This window comes from Manis pentadactyla, chromosome 13, assembly GCF_030020395.1.
Source record: "Manis pentadactyla isolate mManPen7 chromosome 13, mManPen7.hap1, whole genome shotgun sequence".
In the NCBI taxonomy this organism is placed as follows: Eukaryota; Metazoa; Chordata; class Mammalia; order Pholidota; family Manidae; genus Manis; species Manis pentadactyla.
In genome coordinates this window covers 22,472,121-22,490,661 of record NC_080031.1, presented here as the reverse complement: position 1 = coordinate 22,490,661, position 18,541 = coordinate 22,472,121, and the positions used below count along the sequence as shown (strand labels likewise).

The window sequence follows — 18,541 nt, the reverse complement described above, 5'->3', positions numbered from 1 at the left end:
TGTGAATAGCAAGGTGGCACAATTCCAGTGAGGGATCCTGTGATGCAGTTAACCTGTGGGCTCATGTCACAGAGAGAACTTCTCTCTTCTTATCATTATTAAGCCTTTTCTGGAAGCACACTGTAGATTTCCTGAGAGCTAGAGCCATGAGAGCCCAAAATTAATTGTTGCAAGTAGAGAAAACAATCAAGGAGATGGAAACTACAGAACAGGAACACATCAAAGCTGAGGAACAGAGAGAAAAAGAGTCTCTAGGAATGTAAAGAATGATAATAGAGCTGTGTGACAACTCCTAATAAAACAATGTATGCATTTTAAGGGAACCAAAAGGAAAAGAGAGACAAAGGAGTAGAGAGTCACTTTGAGGAGATAATTGTTGAAAACTTCCCCAATCTAGAGAAGGAAATACACACTCATGTCATGGAAGCTCAGAGAGCACCTAACAAAAGGAACCAAGGAAGACTACATCAAGAAATACAATAATTAAAATTACAAAGATTAAGGATAACGAGATAGTACTGAAAGCAGCCAGAGAGAGAGAAAAAGATTACTTATAAGGGAAACCCCATCAGGCTATCAGCAGACTTCTCAGCAGAAACTTACAGGCCAGAGGGAGTGGCATGAAATATTTAATGTATTGAAACAGAAGGACCTTAAACCAAGAATCCCCTACCCAGCAAGATAATCATTCAGATTTGAAGCAGAGATTGAACATTTCCCAGATAAATGAAGGCTGAAGTTATTTTCAACCACTAAGCCAGCATTACAGGATATGATAAACGGACTTCTGTAGAGAGAAATGTTTCTAAGCTTATATAGCTTTCACCAATAAAAATAAAGCCACAGTAAAGATAGTAGACCAATTACTGAACAAGCAAGTACAAAATTAAAACCACCAAGCCAGGCCCCAAGCCCCATAAGGAAAGAAACTTCTTTCCTGAGGACTTTGCCCTATGTATCTCTTCATCTGGCTGTTAACTTGAAACCTTTATGGTATCTTCTATTAAAAACAAAAGTAGTAAAACTTACTGTACACAAAATCAGTCAAAGAATACAAAAAATACAGAATATGACATCCAATATATAAAGTGTGGAGGAGGAGAAAGTAGAAAAAAGTACTTTTATATTGGGTTTGAAATTGGGCGACCATCAATTGAATATAGACTGCTATATAGTTAGGAAGCTATCCTTGCACTTATAATTACCAATAAAGCCTATAATAGATAAACAAAAAAATTTAAAAAGAGGACTCCAATCACAAAACTAAGGAAACAATCAAATAACAAGAGAAGAGTTTAAGAAAGAAAGAAAGGAACAGAAAGAAGCTATAAAAACAACCAGAAAACAATAAAATAGCAACAAGTGCATACCTATCAATAATTACCTTAAATGGAAATGGACTGAATGCACCAATCAAAGGAATAAAGTGGCAGAATGGATGAAGAAAGAAGACCCCTCTATATGCTGCCTGCAGGGGACTCATTTCAGAACCAAGGACATACACAGACAAAAAGTGAAGGGATGGAAAAATACTTCATGCAAATAATAGGGAGAAAAAAGCAGAAGTACTAGTATTTGTATCAGACAAAATTGACTTCAATACAGACAAAGGACAATACATAATGATAAAGGAATCAGACCAATGGCCAATAACTCAGTCAGTCGTGACTATGCCATGAAGCCCTTACAAAACCCCCAAAAAGAGCCTATTGCTCTCTTGGATCCTGCTTCTCAATCAGAGCTTCTGTCCTTGGGGAGCCAGAACACCTCCACGTGCCACCGAGCCAGGCCCCAAGCTCCATGAGCACAGAAACTCTTTTACTGGGGACTTTGCCCTGTGTGTCTCTTCATCTGGCTGTTAACTTGTGTCCTTTATGGTATCTTTATTAAACTGGTAAATGTAAGTATTTTCCCCAGTTCTGAGAGGTGCTCTAGCAAATTTATTGATTCTAATGGGGAGGTCATTGGAACCTCCAACCTGTAGCCAGTGAGTCAGAAGCACAGGAAAGAGCCTGGGGCTTATGACTGGTGTCTGGAGTGGGGGTGGAGGGCAGTCCTGCAGGATGGTGCCCTCTGGGGGAATCTGGTGCTGTCTCCAGGCACATGGCCTCAGAATTGAGTTGAATTCTCTCACAACCAGCTGGTGTTTGAGAATTGCATAGTGTTATGTGTGAGAACACCACCTCCCACAACATACACACACTGGAATCAGACCCTGGAACCCAAATGGAGTTATACTGCTATTACTTCTGTGTATAATACTATTATTGTTGCATAAGAAAGAACACATTATAGATAGCCTCTTCAATAACTGGTGCTGGGAAAACTATACAACTACATGTAAGAGAGTGAAACTGGATTAATAGACAACTCCACATACAAAAGTAAACTTGCAATGCATTAAATACCAGAATATAAGACATGAAATCACAAAACTCTTAAAAGAAAGAACAGGTAAAAATCTCTTGAACATAAGCATAAGCAATTTTTTTCCTGGATTCATCTCCTCAGGCTAGGGAAATAAAATTTAAAATGCACAAGTGGCACTACATAATACTAAAAAGCTTCTGTACAGCAAAGGACATTATCAGCAGAAAACAAAGTAGTTCTGCAGTAGTATGGGAGAATATATTCATAAACAAATCATCTGGTAAGGGGTTAACATCCAAAGTATATAAAGAACTCATAGACCTTAACACCAAAAATATGAAATAACCCTATTAAAAAATGGTGGAGGACCAGAACACACATTTCTCCAAAGAAATACAGATGGCAAGCAGGCACATAATGATGCTCCACATTGCTAATTATCAGGGAAATGCAAATCAAAATCACAATGAGATACCACCTCACATCAGTTAGAATGGCCACTATCCAAAAGGCAAAACATAAATGCTGGGAAGGATGTGGAGAAATAAGAACCCTCCTACACTTTTGATAGGAATGTAAGTTGGTGCAACCACTGTGGTAAGCAATATGAAGGTTTTGGATGGGGCCTTATGAAAAGACTGGGGGTCCAAACAAGCTGTGAGTGACAGGGCTTTCTAGGGGACTTCCTGTTCAGTCCACTCTCCTTGTACTTCACCCTGACCTCAACCTTGTATCTGTCTCTAGGCATCCACTGGGGGCAGGGTGGGGAGGGCTGATCTAGCACTACTAGACTTTTCTCGTATTTTATTCATACCTAAGATAGGCTCAAGATTATGGTGTGACATAGCCTAGGTATTTCAAAGCAATCTTTTTTTTCCTTTTTATTGTGAAAGGATTTCCCCCATCCTGTTAATCAACACATGTAAGACCTAATATGTTTATCTTTGTGTGCATGTCTGTGTGTGTGTGTGTGAGAGAGAAAGATCTTTTAAGTTCTACTCCTTTAGCAAATTTCAATTATATGATAGTTATATCAAATACAGTCACCATATTATACATTAGATCCTCGGACTTTATTCACCTTACAGCTGAAAATTGATGACTTTTACCAACCTTTCCCTATTCCTCCTACCTTCCAGCCTCTGACAACCCACTTTCTACTTAGTATTTACATGAAATTGACTTTCATTTTTAATTATTAAGATATCATTCCTAATGAGACAGGGACCCTGGGCTTAGAAAGAGTAGGGTGAAGTCCTCTGGATAAAACAAAGCAAGATAATCCATTGAGGGATTTGCTCTGGCCTGCTGGGGGGGCCCAGCTTGTTCTTCTGACTCTACCCAGGTGCTGCTTCTCTTCCTCCAGCCCTAGTCAAGTGATTTGCCACCTGGGCAATATAACCAGCAAGCCCAAAACAAACAGGAAGGATTCCATATTGAAAATAAGGCTGCATTTTAAAACCCAACTTGTTCAAAAGTAACTTTCTTAACATTCTCTTTAACAAACAGACAATAACTCAGCCCACCTTGGGAGCAAAGCAGGCAGCTTTGAGTGATATGCTCCCAGACCAGGAAGCTGCTATCCTGGGAAGAAATCAGAGCACTACATTTCTTGTAAATAAACAGGAAGACTAATAAGAAAGTTAATAATGTCTCTTCGAAGATAAACATTTTGGGGCCACTTAGCAGGTGTCATCCCTAGCCCTTTGCCTTTCAACTGCCATAAAACCCCTAGACAGGGCACCACCCTGGGACTCTCTTGTGCCCTCCTGGCCTGAGTCAGGATCTCTGTCCTCTCACTTTATCTGTAAATAAACGCCTCTGCCTTGCTCTCCTACCTTGAGTGTTTGCGAAGTTCATTCTTTGATTCTTCAAACAAGAATCCCGGCATCACTAAGTGACACAATGTGCATTTTGTCTGTCTTTAGCTTATGTCACTTAGCTTTATGCCCTCAGTGTCTATCCATATTGTCAGAAATGGCAATATTTCCTTCTTTCTCATGGCTGAATATAATTCATATATATAATACCTATTCAGATATTACATGTATCTCAAATATCTCTTAGACTTGCTGATTCATCTGAAAATGCACCCAACAGTCTTTTTTTTTTTTATGGAACACTTCACAAATTTGCATGTCACCCTTATGCAGGGGCCATGCTAATCTCTGTATCGTTCCAATTTTAGTATATGTGCTGCTGAAGCGAGCACACACAACAGGCTTTACTTCACGTTCAGATAGTTTTACTGTCAAATGAGTTATACTCTGAATTGAGTCCATCATAAGTAAAACTGGACTACCTGCTAAACACATCAGAAGACATTGGAGATATGATAAGAAAGATAATATCTTTCTTTTTTTTTTTTTTTTTTTGTTTTTTTGTTTTTTGTTTTTTTTTTTTTTTTTTTTTTTTTTTTTAGATAATTATTTTTTATTGAAGGGTAGTTGACACACAGTATTACATTACATTAGTTTCAGGTGTACAACACAGTGATTCAACATTTATATACATGATAATTCTAAGTACCAGCTATCACCATACCAAGTTGTTACAATATTTTGACTATATTCCTTATGCTATACATTACATCCCGGTTGCTTATTTATTTTACAATTGGAAGTGTGTACTTTTTCTTGGTTGTTGTTGTTAGGGCATCTCTCATTTTTATTGATCAAATGGTTGTTAACAACAATAAAATTCTGTATAGGGGAGTCAATGCTCAATGCACAATCATTAATCCACCCAAAGCCTAATTTTCGTCAGTCTCCAATCTTCTGAAGCATAACGAACAAGTTCTTACATGGAGAACAAATTCTTACATAGTGAATAAGTTACATGGTGAACAGTACAAGGGAAGTCATCACAGAAACTTTTGGTTTTGCTCATGCATTATGAACTATAAACAGTCAGTTCAAATATGAATACACATTTGATTTTTATACTTGATTTATATGTGGATACCACATTTCTCTCTTTATTATTTTTAATAAGATGCTGAAGTGGTAGGTAGATACAACATAAAGGTAGAAAACATAGTTTAGTGTTGTAAGAGAGCAAATGTATATGATCAGGTGTGTGCCTGTAGACTATGTGTTAATCCAAGCTAGACAAGGGCAATAAAACATCCACATATGCAGAAGATTTCTCTCAGAACAGGGGGGGTGAGGTTCTAAGCCTCACCTCTGTTGATCCCCAATTTCTCACCTGATGACCCCCCAGCGACTGTGCCTGTCTTAGGTTGTTCCTCCCTTGAGGAATCTTACCCGTCTCTGGCTAACCAGTCATCTTCCGGGGCCATACAGGGAAATGTTAAGTTGGTAAGTGAGAGAGAAGCCTTATTGTTTGAAATGGTTAGCTTTTTATTTCTTTGCATATTTATGCCCTGTGGCTTCTATGCCCAGCATTTGTCTTGAGGTATCTTTACCACTTGGAGGAGTTATGATACTCGGTAAATTTGATATGAGGCACGAATTCTATTTAAGAATTCGTTGTAATTAGGAAGGAAGAAGAAAAGCTATAGAAGTAGCAGGCGGGAGAAAACATGGGAAGATTGATTATTTCTTTGACATATCTTCTTGTAGAGTAACTTCAGCATGTATATATTTTAAGCTACTACTTAAATTGCGCACACACATTAACATAATAGGAGTATAGTTACATAACCAAAGCATACCTGTAATTACCAGCCATCTCCAGTGAAACCAAGAAAACCAGTTAGGCACCCTAGGCATTTGTGAAAACTTATCAATGATATGATGGTTATTATCTAACTGAATTTGAATAGTTTGAGAAAAATCAGACAAATTAAAACAACCCATTCCTGGGCACTGTTCACATCCCATATGTTCTTTTAACAGTAAATAGTCTGTAGTTGTAAGATTTTGGAGCGCTACAATTTGCACTTCTCCTAATTCTTGGTTGAGTTCCAACAGTATAGATCCAGTCAAATTTGTTGTTTTACTGTATGCACAGGCCAGCTTAGATATCTCCTTCATTCCCATGGCAAGTCCAGGAGCTGGTGGGATGAGTGCATCTACAGCTGTAGCAGTGCGTGGATCTTTGTTGGGGTTTTTTGATGATCATCTTCTGGCATGAGTCTTCCCGAGAGTGCTGATGTTGGAAGTTCTCTTTCATATCGTTTCTTAGTTCATTTTCGGGGTAGCCAAATTAGGCTTTGATCCTCTGTATAAACACAAACAGACCCTTTGCCTACACTTTTATATGTCCTTTATATTATTGTGTAGAACTCATTAGAGGTCACCACATAGGAACTGCATTTTTTTTTTTTAATCATTAATCTACACTTACATGACGAATACTTACGAATACTTTGTTTACTAGGCTCTCCCCTATACCAGGTCCCCCCTATATACTCCTTTACAGTCACTGTCCATCAGCGTAGCAACCTGTTGTAGAATCACTACTTGTCTTCTCTGTGTTGTACAGCCCTCCCCTTTCTCCCACCCCGCTATGGATGCTAATCTTAATACCCCCCTACTTCTCCCCCCCTTATCCCTCCCTACCCACCCATCCTCCCCAGTCCCTTTCCCTTTGGTACCTGTTCGTCCATTCTTGAGTTCTGTGATTCTGCTGCTGTTTTGTTCCTTCAGTTTTTCCTTTGTTCTTATATTCCACAGATGAGTGAAATCATTTGGTATTTCTCTTTCTCTGCTTGGCTTGTTTCACTGAGCAAAATACCCTCCAGCTCCATCCATGTTGCTGCAAATGGTTGGATTTGCCCTTTTCTTATGGCTGAGTAGTATTCCATTGTGTATATGTACCACATCTTCTTTATCCATTCATCTATCGATGGACATTTAGGTTGCTTCCAATTCTTGGCTATTGTAAATAGTGCTGCGATAAACATAGGGGTGCACTGATCTTTCTCATACTTGATTGCTGCATTCTTAGGGTAAATTCCTAGGAGTGCAATTCCTGGGTCAAATGGTAAGTCTGTTTTGAGCATTTTGATGTACCTCCATACTGCTTTCCACAATGGTTGAACAAGTTTACATTCCCACCAGCAGTGTAGGAGGGTTCCCCTTTCTCCACAGCCTCGCCAACATTTGTTGTTGTTTGTCTTTTGGATGGCAGCCATCCTTACTGGTGTGAGGTGATACCTCATTGTAGTTTTAATTTGCATTTCTCTGATAATTAGCGATGTGGAGCATCTTTTCATATGTCTGTTGGCCATCTGTATTTCTTTTTTGGAGAACCGTCTGTTCAGTTCCTTTGCCCATTTTTTAATTGGGTTATTTGTTTTTTGTTTGTTGAGGCGTGTGAGCTCTTTATATATTCTGGACGTCAAGCCTTTATCGGATGTGTCATTTTCAAAGATATTCTCCCATACTGTAGGGTTTCTTTTTGTTCTATTGATGGTGTCTTTTGCTGTACAGAAGCTTTTCAGCTTAATATAGTCCCACTTGTTCATTTTTGCTGTTGTTTTCCTTGCCCGGGGAGATATGTTCAAGAAGAGGTCACTCATGTTTATGTCTAAGAGGTTTGTGCCTATGTTTTCTTCCAAGAGTTTAATGGTTTCATGACTTACATTCAGGTCTTTGATCCATTTTGAGTTTACTTTTGTATATGGGGTTAGACGATGGTCCAGTTTCATTCTCCTACATGTAGCTGTCCAGTTTTGCCAGCACCATCTGTTGAAGAGACTGTCATTTCGCCATTGTATGTCCATGGCTCCTTTATCAAATATTAATTGACCATATATGTCTGAGTTAATGTCTGGATTCTCTAGTCTGTTCCATTGGTCTGTGGCTCTGTTCTTGTGCCAGTACCAAATTGTCTTGATTACTATGGCTTTATAATAGAGCTTGAAGTTGGGGAGTGAGATCCCCCCTACTTTATTCTTCTTTCTCAGGATTGCTTTGGCTATTCGGGGTCTTTGGTGGTTCCATATGAATTTTTGAATTATTTGATCCAGTTCATTGAAGAATGTTGCTGGTAGTTTCATAGGGATTGCATCAAATCTGTATATTGCTTTGGGCAGGATGGCCATTTTGACGATATTAATTCTTCCTAGCCATGAGCATGGGATGCGTTTCCATCTGTTAGTGTCCCCTTTAATTTCTTTTAAGAGTGACTTGTAGTTTTCAGAATATAAGTCTTTCACTTCTTTGGTTAGGTTTATTCCTAGGTATTTTATTTTTTTTGATGCAATTGTGAATGGAGTTGTTTTCCTGATTTCTCTTTCTGTTGGTTCATTGTTGGTATATAGGAAAGCCACAGATTTCTGTGTGTTGATTTTGTATCCTGCAACTTTGCTGTATTCCGATATCAGTTCTAGTAGTTCTGGGGTGGAGTCTTTAGGGTTTTTTATGTACAGTATCATGTCATCTGCAAATAGTGACAGTTTGACTTCTTCTTTGCCAATCTGGATTCCTTGTATTTTTTTGTTTTGTCTGATTGCCGTGGCTAGGACCTCTAGTACAATGTTAAATAACAGTGGGGAGAGTGGGCATCCCTGTCTAGTTCCCGATCTCAGCGGAAATGCTTTCAGCTTCTCGCTATTCAATATAATGTTGGCTGTGGGTTTTTCATAGATGGCCTTTATTATGTTGAGGTACTTGCCCTCTATTCCCATTTTGCTGAGAGTTTTTATCATGAATGGATGTTGAACTTTGTCAAATGCTTTTTCAGCATCTATGGAGATGATCATGTGGTTTTTGTCTTTCTTTTTGTTGATGTGGTGGATGATATTGATGGACTTTCGAATGTTGTGCCATCCTTGCATCCCTGGGATGAATCCCACTTGGTCATGGTGTACGATGGTTTTGATGTATTTTTGAATTCGGTTTGCTAAAATTTTGTTGAGTATTTTTGCGTCTACGTTCATCAGGGATATTGGTCTATAGTTTTCTTTTTTGGTGGTGTCTTTGCCTGGTTTTGGTATTAGGGTGATGTTAGCTTCATAGAATGAGTTTGGGAGTATCCCCTCCTCTTCTATTTCTTGGAAAACTTTAAGGAGAATGGGTATTATGTCTTCCCTGTATGTCTGATAAAATTCCGAGGTAAATCCATCTGGCCCGGGGGTTTTGTTCTTTGGTAGTTTTTTGATTACCGCTTCAATTTCGTTGCTGGTAATTGGTCTGTTTAGATTTTCTGTTTCTTTTTGGGTCAGTCTTGGAAGGTTGTATTTTTCTAGGAAGTTGTCCATTTCTCCTAGGTTTCCCAGCTTGTTAGCATATAGGTTTTCATAGTAGTCTCTAATAATTCTTTGTATTTCTGCGGGATCTGTTGTGATTTTTCCTTTCTCATTTCTGATACTGTTGATTTGTGTTGACTCTCTTTTCCTCTTAAAAAGTCTGGCTAGAGGCTTATCTATTTTGTTTATTTTCTCGAAGAACCAGCTCTTGGTTTCATTGATTTTTGCTATTGTTTTATTCTTCTCAATTTTATTTATTTCTTCTCTGATCTTTATTATGTCCCTCCTTCTGCTGACCTTAGGCCTCATTTGTTCTTCTTTTTCCAATTTTGATAGTTGTGACATTAGACCGTTCATTTGGGATTGCTCTTCCTTTTTTAAATATGCTTGGAGTGCTATATACTTTCCTCTTAAGACTGCTTTTGCTGCGTCCCACAGAAGTTGGGGCTTAGTGTTGTTGTTGTCATTTGTTTCCATATATTGCTGGATCTCCATTTTGATTTGGTCATTGATCCATTGATTATTTAGGAGCGTGTTGTTTAGCCTCCATGTGTTTGTGAGCCTTTTTGCTTTCTTTGAACAGTTTATTTCTAGTTTAATGCCTTTGTGGTCTGAAAAGTTGGTTGGTAGGATTTCAATCTTTTGGAATTTACTGAGGCTCTTTTTGTGTCCTAGTATGTGGTCTATTCTGGAGAATGTTCCATGTGCACTTGAGAAGAACGTGTATCCTGTTGCTTTTGGATGTAGAGTTCTGTAGATGTCTATTAGGTCCATCTGTTCTAGTGTGTTGTTCAGTGCCTCTGTGTCCTTACTTATTTTCTGTCTGGTGGATCTGTCCTTTGGAGTGAGTGGTGTGTTGAAGTCTCCTAGAATGAATGCATTGCATTCTATTTCCTCCTTTAGTTCTGTTAATATTTGTTTCAGGTATGTTGGTGCTCCTGTATTGGGTGCATATATATTTATAATGGTTATATCCTCTTGATGGACTGAGCCCTTTATCATTATGTAATGTCCTTCTTTGTCTTTTTTTACTTTCTTTATTTTGAAGTCTGTTTTGTCTGATGCCAGAATTGCAACACCTGCTTTCTTCTCTCTGTTGTTTGCTTGAAATATCTTTTTCCATCCCTTGACTTTAAGTCTGTGCGCGTCTTTGGGTTTGAGGTGAGTCTCTTGTAAGCAGCATATGGATGGATCTTGCTTTTTTATCCATTCTATTACTCTGTGTCTTTTGATTGGTGCATTCAGTCCATTTACATTTAGGGTGATATTGAAAGGTATGAATTTATTGCCATTGCAGGCTTTAAGTTTGTGGTTACCAAAGGTTTAGGGTTAGCTTCTTTACTGTCTTACTGTCTAACTTAACTCGCTTGTTGAGCTATTATAAACACAATCTGATGATTCTTTATTTCTCTCCCTTCTTATTCCTCCTCCTCCCTTCTTCATATGTTGGGTGTTTTGTTGTGTGCTCTTTTTAGGAGTGCTCCCATCTAGAGCAGTCCCTGTAGGATGCCCTGTAGAGGTGGTTTGTGGGAGGCAAATTCCCTCAACTTTTGCTTGTCTGGGAGTTGTTTAATCCCTCCTTCATATTTAAATGATATTCGTGCTGGATACAGTAGTCTTGGTTCGAGGCCCTTCTGTTTCATTGCATTAAGTATATCATGCCATTCTCTTCTGGCCTGTAGGGTTTCTGTTGAGAAGTCTGATGATAGCCTGATGGGTTTTCCTTTGTAGGTAACCTTTTTTTTCTCTCTGGCTGCTTGTAATACTTTGTCCTTGTCTTTGATCTTTGCCATTTTAATTATTATGTGTCTTGGTGTTGCCCTCCTTGGATCCCTTGTCATGGGAGTTCTGTGTACCTCTGTGGTCTGAGAGGCCATTTCTTCCCCTAGTTTGGGGAAATTTTCAGCAATTATTTCTTCAAAGACATTTTCTATCCCCTTTTCTCTCTCTACTTCTTCTGGAATGCCTATGATTCTTAAATTATTTCTTTTATATTGATCACTCAGCTCTCTTAAAATTCTTTCATTCCTGGAGATCCTTTTATCTCTCTCTGCATCAGCTTCTCTGCGTTCCTGTTCTCTGTTTTCTAGTCCATTAATGGTCTCTTGCATCTCGTCCATTCTGTTTTGAAGTCCTTCCAGAGCTTGTTTTATTTCTGAATTCTCCTTCCTTAGTTCTTGCATATTTCTCTGCAAGTCCATCAGCATGGTTATGACTTTTGTTTTGAATTCTTTTTCAGGTAGACTGGCTAAATCTATCTCCCCAGATTCCTTCTCAGGGGAAGATGTAGCAGATGCCGAAGCTGTCTGGGTTAGTCTTGTCTGAATCATATTTTTTTGCCTTTTCATGTTGACAGGTGCTATTGACTGTCAGCTGGGAGGGCCAAAATTTTCACTTACTACTGGCCTTTCTTTACTTGGGCAACTGCGACCCCTAGTGGCTTGTGTTGGGTAATTGCGTGTAGAGTGGGTCTTTGTGTCTTGCCTGGCCGGAAGGGAGAAATTTCCCTTTCTGTGGGCGGAATTTGTCTCAGGCTGCTTCTCTGCTTTCGCAGCGCCCGGTGAGGTGATGGATGGGGGGGCTGCTTGACTGTTTGCCTCCGTGAGGGGTCTCAGAGCTGTTGCCCAGGGGGTTAGTGCACCCGGTTTTCCCTGTAATTTCCAGCTGCTGTACTGTGACCTGGGTTGTTTCCGTCAAGCTGTTAAGTCCCTGTCCCTTTAAGACTTTCAAAAAAGCCCCCGCTTTTCTTTGTCACAGGGGCATCAGCTTCAGCACCCGCTCTGAGGTCTACCCCCTGTTCTCCCAGTATCCAGGGCCCCCTGGGCATATACTGTGTCTGCGCTCTGGCCCGGATGGCTGGGGCTGAGTGTTCGGCAGTCCTGGGCTCCGTCTCCCTCCCGCTCTGCCTATTGTTCTCCCGCCGGGAGCTGGGGGGAGGGGCGCTCGCGTCCCGCAGGGCCGGGGCTTGTATCTTACCCCTTTCACCAGTCGCTGGGTTCTCGCTGGTGTAGCTGCAGTCTGGCCACTGTCCTGCGTCTTCTGGTCTCTCTTTTAGGGCTAGTTGTGTTTGTTGTATTTTCAAAAGTATATATGTTTTTGGGAGGAGATTCCCACTGTCCTACTCACGCCGCCATGTTGGCTCCGCCTCAGATAATATCTTTCTTAAATAAGGACTCAACATTTCAGTCCAGTGCCACATTAGAGACACAGTGATTAGAATATGTTCTCAGATCCAGGAGGTCCTGGGGGGATAGTATGTGACCATGCCTTAGGGTACATTAGGAAGGCCTGGCTATGACAGACTAGCTGTGTGACGTTGAACATAGTCCACATGACTTTCCTACTTGATTCCTTGGTATATATCCTATATGTGCTTCTGATACTTGATTTTGGTATTAGTATTTTAAAGAACTTAAGTACCTTGTCCAGAGACATCAGGCAGTGTGGCAGTAAGAGGTTCTATCCAAGCTTTTTGAGTTTCCAGTTTCAGGTTTTTTAAAACTATGTTGCCTACCTGTCCATTAGCAGCAGTAAAGTTCTGTTCTTAATAGTAACATGAAGAAGCAGCACATGTATTTGGTTCCCCCTTCAGCTGGGTCACCTATGGACAGGGAAATGGAGCTGGAGATGCTAGTGAGTTTTGCAAGTATGGGCTTTCCTGAACCTTGTTCCTGAAGGGCAAGGGTGTGCCCTGACTTAACTTTCTCCTTAGAAGAAAGCAATGAACTTGGAGGTCCCTTTTGCCCTGCAAAGTGGCCTGGCTTCATTTCCTAGACAACCTTGAACTTGGCCAGTGTCAGTCTACCCCTACTTGTGCAAGGTTTTCACATTGGATTGCCAAGCATTGTTTCTTTGCTCCCAAATTCTTTAACTTTCTTTAATGTTCTACTTTCACTAATCATTCAGTTCTAAACCTACAAATTGTGATAAATTTGTGAGATAACATGTATAAAGATTATGGTATACCATAATTACACCTAAAACATAAGGAAGGGCACGTACCATATGTTTTCTTTTCTTCCAACTGCAAAAGCTTTGTTACTCTGTTGGGACTTTCTTGAGGGCTCCTTTTTGCTTACAATCAGTTGCTGCTGCTTGTTGTCCACACAAATGTGCTTTCCCCAGGATCTTCATTCAGTTCAGGGACAACCAAACTATAATTCAGCTCTGAATGTAACTTGAGAAGTTATACACAGAACTTCCTGACATTTGTATGTAGTCTTCTGGCACTTAGACTCTGCATGTAGAGTGCCTAACATGTCTCAATTAATCTAATCTCAACAAAAGTCTGTTAGTCAATTCAGTGGAGAAAATATAGCCTTTGCAACAAATCGTAGTGGAAATATTAGAAATCTATATGTGTCCAAAAAATTCATAAAATAAAAACTCTTTCATCTATAAATCACAACATGTATCTTAGACATATATGTAAAGTGCATCTTAGACATATATGTAAAAATATTAAAGAATAAGACATTTGGAGTAAAATATAGGAGAACATCTATGTGACCTGAGATTAGGGAAAAAAACATGTAAGTGGTTAAGAAAATGCAGTTCATAAAAAATATTATAATATACACATCACCAAAGTAAAACTATGCAGCAGAAATAGTACATGACCACAGATGAATTCAAGAGTTGGGGACATAAATATAACACTCACATCTGACTCTAAGGGGTGTTCTTGTGTATGTTTGTACAGGGAGGAGATTAGAAATATTACCCACTATCTCCTCATGTAGATTGATACCAGCTAATTTGAGAAAAGTTTGATCAATGCTGGGTGTAATGTTGAAGTGGATAAGCTGTAAAACACTGGGCTCTGATATGATTTATTCTGAAAAACTAGAATCTTTCATGTACTCAGTGTTATTCCACTTTCAAAGCCTGGAAGCAAGCACGAAAATTAGAATGCTCATTTTCTTGCTTCTGTTGCTTAATGGCTATTTGAGCTAGTTATTTAACTTCTAGAACCTTCTTTGCTGTTATCTGAATAGTAGACCTGATAATATTTATGTCAAAATATGCATTATTATGTGTATTAAATAATATAATGAACTTAAACCATGCAACAATTTCAATTTTGCTTATTATTTTCTGAAGTAATTTTATCCAAAAAAAACTAGATATTATAAAATGTGAATTCCTGATTTTCTTTGCATGAGGATACTTTAAAGCTATGGATGTGTATGTGATAGAGAGAGAGAATAACTGAACATCAGTGTGTGCAAATGAGTCTGAGCCTAAGCAACCGTGAATATTCAGGGACAGGAGAAAGCACAGACTGGTAAATGGGATAACAGGTGTGATGTACTTTGAGTGCTTCCTTCCTCTGAAGTTTCCATATCTTTTTATGTGTCCTCCATGCCAAGTTTATAAGGAAAAGAATGTTTATCCATTTATCCTTCCTTTCCTTTGTTTCCCATTCCCCAATCATCTATGCCAGCAATGGTAATCTCCCCCCAACTATGACTTTGCAGGTCATTGATTGTATTGATTTACCTACCCTACCCTCAGGACCTTAATGATGCCCATGTAGGACTGTAAACACCCACCTTTGGATCTCCATGTCCTGCCTCATCTCAGCATTTCCTTAGTGCTGACCCAATACTATCAGAGGCTGCATCAGCTCCTCTGCTACTTTTCAGAAACATGAAGAGCACAGAGAAGTCAGTTTCCAGAACTTCTTTGGTGATAGATTCTTGAGCCTCCAGGCAAAAAGTGCCAATTTTTTCCAAATAGGCAAATATGGAAAGTAAACCCCAGGAGCAGCCAGCACAGTATTGTGGATGGTGGCTTAGGAACATCTGGCCTAGGACCCACTTAGAAATGCCTCTGGGAGTATAATTAGAGCTTCCAAAGACCTATTAATTCTTGTGTTGTCATATAAGTTTATATTGTGTTCTTCTGAATATAAAGTTCTCGTTAGGCATAGCCATAAAATATATGGTCCCTAGGGCCTATATACTCATGTTGGCTCTTACAGGAATTTAAAGCACCATTTGTTTGTTTTTTTTTAGTCTGAGATATTACTTAGATGTTAAATTGGCACTAAAAATTCCTAGCCTGCTTTTCTGAGAGATTAAGATGACCCATTGCGTCACTCATAGTTTTCTATTTGAAGTCCAGTTCTCTTGCAAACCTGTTGAAAGTTTGTAAACATGTAACTTTCATGTGAAAATGAGATTCCAAAATAAGAGCAAAAAATATATTCTATTTGAATGCTCATATTGTATTTGAATGCTCATTTGTAATTCTTTGCATTTTATTCCAGATTTTGGTATGACAGACTAACTGACAGATATCTGAAGGTGGAGTACTTCTTAATGCAGCCTGAAGCTACCCTGACAGCCACTGAGATCCGATGGTTAGTAATGACCCAAGTCTCTTTGTTTCAGAAGTGTCCCATCAACCATGTGCTTGGCTAATTGTGAGTTCTTTGTACTATTCTATATAATTTCATGATTAAAGCTGTAACTTTTCTTGCAGGATATGACAATTTGATTACCGTAAAAAAATGTTTTAGCAGACTTCAGTGTTAAAAGTGCATTACTTACAATGAAAGTAAAAGTTTCTACATTAAGAAAGTAGAGTTAAATAAAGCATTTTGAAGTTGTCAGTGGATTTCCTTGTGTCCCAGTTTCATGCTTATATGTAATATTCCATATTGTTATTAAGAAAAGATCAGTTTATGCTTGATATCTGCAGTAACCAAGAATTCCTACATTTCTAAACAACTGCCATTTTAAAATAAACTAGTTTTATCTGATTCAATTAAGGTAAGTTTTTAGCAAGCTACAAATTCTGTTACACTCTGAGGAAATTTCAATGTGTGATGGAAATTTCATTTAAACATAAGAGTTCTGATATTTGTGCAGACAGCATAACCCAAAGGGCAGGCATGAATTTTATTCAGTGCTGCCAAATAAAGTAACAAACAGTATGTTTTTGTAGTGGAAAAAAGAAAATGAGACTAGTGATTAATTTTAAAAAACACCCTAAGATAACATAGCCATTATCAAGTTAACAGATTTTCACTATCAAACTGCTGAAATGGAAGTTTATCTGATCACACTTATTAAATTCATGGTATGAATATATCTTCTAATTTTTCCACTGGATTGGTTGTATTTGCTAAGCTATTCACTTAAAGGGTGAGACTGTGAAAGGAAAATGTATTTTAGGACCCACATATGTCATTGGAACATTTCACATTTCTTCCAGTATTCCTCATTAGAATTTTAATTATGTAATGATGTCTTAGCTATATTGAGGAGGCAAATGAGTTTTATAGAGATTACACAATTTGCGCAAGGATCACATTGGTCAGTCTCTTTGACATTCCTCAACATTTTACCTCTTTTTTTGTATGGACACTGTTCAAGATTAATAAAATAAAAGATATAATAAAAAAGCATTTAATTCAATAAATCAAGCATTATTAATGTAAAGATTCTATTCATGTCAATCTACTTTATATCATTGTGTTCATAGGATTAATTTTTCACCAAATTTATGTTTTATTCTTTCAGATACATAGCTCATTTTTGTGTCACATACAACAAGCACAAATATATGGAAAACCATACAAACCATACAAACATCTCAGAATTTGGGACTTTCTTATTACCAGAACATACAAATATTTTTCTTTGTGCTCTTCTTATTCTGTTACGTGGCTCTCTTGGTAGGAAACCTTCTGACCCTTGTCTCCATTCAGTGCAGTCCTCTTTTTCACCAACCAATGTACTACTTCCTCCTTCACTTAGCCTTAGTAGCCATCTGCTATACTTCTACTGTGACACCAAAATTAATTGCTGACCTTCTAGTGGAAAGAAAAACCATCTCCTATGGTAACTGCATGTTACAGGTCCTTACCATGCACTTCTTTGGCGGTACCGAGTTCTTCATCCTTACGTCCATGGCCTTTGATTGTTACGTTGCCATCTGCAGACCTCTCCACTACATGACCATCATGAGCAGGACAAGGTGCAACCTGCTAATCTTAGCTGCTTGGGGTGGTGGGGCTCTTCATGCCTTTCCTCTGTTTTCTACAGCAGTTGGGCTGCCCTTCTGTGGTCCTAATGAGATTGATCACTACTTTTGTGATATTTTTCCTTTGTTGAAAGTTGCCTGCACCGACACCTACATCACCAGTGTTCTCGTGATTGCCTTTTCAGGTATGGTTGCCTTAGTGACCTTTGTTGTCTTATTTGTTTCTTATGGCATTATATTGTTCACTCTAAGAAACCTCTCTGCTGAGGGAAGATGCAAAGCTCTCTCTACCTGTTAGTCTCATGTCACTGTGGTCATCTTATTTTTGGGCCTGTCATTTTTATCTACCTTAGACCTCCTACTACTTTTCCTGAGGACAAAATACTCGCGCTATTTTACACCATCATTGCTCCTATGTTCAATCCCTTAATCTACAAACTGAGAAATACAGAGATGAAAAACACTACGAGAAAAGTCTGGTGTCAAACATTATATTCCAAGGGAGCACACAATTAATATAAGAAAGCTTATTGACTAAGCAACTTCATGAAAGAAAAAGAACAAATCTGAATGAAAAAGCCAGGAACTATTTCATAGATTATATCCACCACCACTACCCTGAATGGAATAAAAGAGAGATATAGGACTATAGATTAAAGTAAAAACTAAACAAATACTAATCTGTGAATACAAAAACTAACTGCAAACTAAGTTTATTTTGTGGGTTATGCAAAGTGTTATCTGTGTGAAAGAACAAATAGTCCAAAACAAAAAAAAAAAGACATTTTTATACTAATCAATAAATTGTAAAGAGAAAATTTTAATTAAATGTTTGGATTTAGGGGCCACACTACATAGTGACACATCCTCTTTTGCAGTAGAGAGGTTGAAATATATAATTAAAGCAATCAATTTAACATTCTGGTAAAAAAATTCACATATATATCCTCTAGTGTCATTCAGAAATATTTAAAATCGAATCTGTTTTATAGTGGTTCCTGGGGTTGACTCTCCAAT

General features: G+C 38.4%; 1 non-coding gene and 1 pseudogene across 1 annotated transcript; one reads left to right on the top strand and one right to left on the bottom strand.

The window, feature by feature from the left end:
• Nucleotides 1-4,478: 4,478 nt before the first annotated feature.
• On the bottom strand, nt 4,479-4,582 carry LOC118915950 (U6 spliceosomal RNA). Its single transcript, XR_005026229.2, has one exon. It is a non-coding gene; the product is annotated as a U6 spliceosomal RNA (small nuclear RNA).
• An 8,502-nt stretch (nt 4,583-13,084) lies between these two features.
• On the top strand, nt 13,085-18,040 carry LOC118915929 (olfactory receptor 4P4-like; annotated as a pseudogene).
• Nucleotides 18,041-18,541: the final 501 nt, after the last annotated feature.